Here is a 3798-nt window from a genome sequence, read left to right as displayed (position 1 = left end):
TCTTCTTCTTCTTCTTCTTCTTCTTCTTCTTCTTCTTCTTCTTCTTCCCCTTCCTCTTCCCTTTCCTCTTCGCTTCTTCTTTCTTCTCTTCCTCTTCCCTCTCTCCCTCCTCTCTCTCCTCTTCTCCCTCCTCCTTCCCCTCCTCCTTCTTTGTCTTCTTCTTCCTCCTCTTCCTCTTCTTATTCCCCCACTCTTTTAAAGCAGAAAACTAGATTTGGACTGTACACTTTGCTGAGCCCAGGCCTGTTGCAGCAGTGGATACACCTCGTGTGGCAGGTTGGTATTGTAGCTCACAGGGCTCAGTGCTGAGGTAAGACCACTGATGTCTTTTCACCCCCAGCAGCCTGTATAACAGCCTTCAGGTCTGTACAAGCTGGTGAGCATAAAGGAAGTTCCCTTCTTGGTTTGAGATTGACTTCTCTATGTCCTGCAACTGGGCTAATTTAAATTCAGAGAAAAAGAGCATGGGGTCCACAGGGATTTCATGGTAACAGAACCTCAGATGCTCCTAACTTAACTAGTAAATAACTACTGAGCAAGGTTCACTTCACATTTCGCTGCCTAAGCAAGAGCATGCTGCTCATAATCAAATGATATCGAATGTCATGGCTCTCCCGAGTTCCTAGAGAGTGCCATGGATTTTTCAGCACAGTGTGGGTTTTTCAGCAGAGCTGTATAAGAGGTTTCCACTCAGCCTTTCTCAGTCATCCTGGTTGAGTCCTAGATGACTCCTCCCTGGAAACCCATGCTATATAGGAGGCCATTGGGCAACCAAACTGATGCCTGCCCCTCGAAGTAGGACAGGAGTCTAAAGCCTTCCCCATCCCCTGAGATCATTTCTATATGAATAGGCCAATCAAGCTCTGCAGATTGGCATGCAGTAATCATCAGTGTGATTCTCAGATATCAAAGGGAAAGCTAAATAAAATCAAGTGCCAGACCACTTTCACCTCTACCCTGTTCATGTGCTTCCAGTAGCTAATTGCTGGTTATTGTCTCCGGAGGCACCTGCCCCTGCCTTGAAGCTCAGCCAGTATCTCAGCCTCTCTCTGGTTACTGAGTACCTGACTCTTTCCCAGCAGGATGGCTTCCTGTGGCACAGGAAGGAGCTCCTGTCCTCTGATGTGGCTGACATCTTAATTTGGTCCTGTAATAATGCCATTTTTCTGGACCATGCATTTGTTCTGAGTTGTATTTCCCAAGACATCATCCCTGCCTGCATTGCAGTCAAGTCTCTGTTTCAATGTCTCTCTCTCTCTCTCTCTCTCTCTCTCTCTCTGTCTCTCTCTCCCCCCCCCCCCCCCAAGCAGAGGTGATACAGAAGTAAAAGGCTACTTCTAGGCTTGTATAAATCACTATGTTACAAAACCCACCCATAGATCTGCCCAGGAGTCTATGGGTTAAAAGAGAGGCGAGGGTAATCATTAGGTAAGCAGACACATCTGTTGGGGCCCATTATGATTTCAACTCCAGGCTCTGTTCACCCCTGTGATGCAAACACAGGCAAGATTATTAATATTTAATGTCCCCATGGACACTTGTCTGGCTATAAATCCAAAATATTGGAATATTGAAACTTGCTTCGGGATGAAATACGTTTTGTTAATTTCTTTTTAAGTCAGGGGGAATTGTCCTCAGTAGGATTAATTTATACCAGTTTATAAAGTTTACTGTTGGGTGAGCTTGCTGAAATGTTAACCCATGTGGTTATTTCCCTGTAAGAAAGTGTTATCACTGTAACAATGACCTTGGACATGTCCCTCTTAGCACCCTGAGGAAGCCACCTCTAGGAAAGCTGGAGGCCCTCCATATTAGGTACTCAGTGTCAGTACTCACTCAGAGGTACTCAGCGGCAGGTGTTATATTTTCTGTGTCTTTCTATGATGAAGGGAAAGACTTGGGAGGGGGAGGGAAGCAGCTAGTCTCTGACTATAGTCAGGGGGCAGCATCTGTAGCCAGCTCACCTGATAGCAGATTGTCCTGTGTTCTCCATCTCTCCTTAGATCAACCCTTGTCTTTGTTATCTATCTATCAACTGGTACTTTTCTCCCCAGCAGTCCCCACATCAGAACAGTTCAAGCTAGCCTCATATTACGCACATCCTCTTCACAAATCTGTATTTCCACAGAGGAGGAAAAACAGGTTTTCTTCTTTTAGATACAAAGTGACCAAAAAAAAAAAAAAATCAAGAAAGGCCCCAATTCCTATGACAACCTTAGGCATCTTGCTTAAAGGAGTGACCAATGGCCTTTGTCTGTTCTTTGAAGTGTCTTGTTACCCAGGCCAGCTTTGATTTCACTGTGTAGCCAAAGATAATCTCTAATTTCTGATCTTTCCACCTCTACCACACACAGTTCCATAGGGTGCCAAGGATGGAACCCACTGCTTCTTACATGCTGGGTAAGTGCTGTGGCCTCTGGGTTTCATTCCCAGATCCTAACGCTGCTGATTGCTTAGGCTTCACCTGGACTTGTGTCCCTCTTCAAGAGCTAGTGCCCAGATCCATCCTTTAGATGGGGAAACTGAGGTGTGCATAAGGTAGGTGACTTTTTAAGGATAGACAGCTGACTGTAAGGATGGTATCGACCCCAGTGTGGGGAAGGAAGCCTGCTGTTTCATCCCTACCTAACCATTTCATGCAGCTTCTCAGTGAGTGGAATTTACTCGGTGCAAATTTAAAATGCCTGGTTGATTAATAACCTGGTGCCGCATCTCCCTCTCTCCTTATCACGCAATCAGTCCCTGTCTATTCGGGTAATGAAAATTCAGGTTATTATTAGCTGAGGAATAATTTTGAATATTCAAAATTCATGTATGTAAATAACAAAAGGATTATCACATTCCTCGTCTCCATAATCTTTTCTAAAGTGTCCCGACAGGCTCGGGGAGGGGGCCAGGGTATGCATTCTGATGTCCACACCCTAATTTCTTAGAAACAATCGAGTTTCACTTGCTTGAATTAATTGTGCATAAACTAATTCAAAAGACTTGATCCATTTCTGACTTTTTAAATGAGAAATGTTTGTGCCTGGTCTACTAAAAAGATACCGCAAACCTCTTTGTTTAAGGACTGCTCGTTTAGACTGATGTCTTGTTGTCTTTGGGGAACGATGTGTGTATGAAATGGCCAGGCTGAACTAGAGGTCCAGGACTGTATCTGGAATAAGGCAGGACTGTCCTTCTGCTCCACCTCTAAGCCCTGACAGAAGACTCTGTTTCCACTGATATTGTTCTCTCATGGAAGGAAATTTCCAAAAACAGGCAGGGGAGATGCTCAGTCAGTAAAATGTTCACTATATCAGCATGAAGATCTGGGTTAAGATCGCCAGCACCCACATAGGAAGGCAGGTGTGGTGGTGTGCACCTGTAATCCAGAGCTGGGGCTGGAGACAATCAAATCACTGGAGCTCACAGACTCACCAGCCTTGCCTCCCTGGTGAATTCCAGGCCTGTGAAAGACCTCATCTTAAAAAATAAAGATGGAGAGCAACTGAGGGAGACACAGGAAACCAACTTCTGACTTCCACAGATACCTGCATACAGACACACATAAACATATCATGCACATGTGTGTGTGTATCTGCATCACACGAGAGAGAAAGGAAACAAGACGAATATCTATACTGATGAAATCCCATAGCAACAGCAGTAAGAGCTGATCTGTTTAAACCAGTGCCTCTCAACCTTCCTAATGCTGTGACCCTTTAATACAGTTCTTTATCATGTGGCGACCCCCTCCCCACCATAAAATTATTCTTATTTCTACTCCGTAACTGTAATTTTGGTGTTATTCATTAT

Source organism: Grammomys surdaster, unplaced genomic scaffold (assembly GCF_004785775.1).
Source record: "Grammomys surdaster isolate TR1022 unplaced genomic scaffold, NIH_TR_1.0 223, whole genome shotgun sequence".
In the NCBI taxonomy this organism is placed as follows: Eukaryota; Metazoa; Chordata; class Mammalia; order Rodentia; family Muridae; genus Grammomys; species Grammomys surdaster.
The sequence above is the reverse complement of the archived record's forward strand: the minus strand, read 5'-3'. Positions refer to the sequence as shown.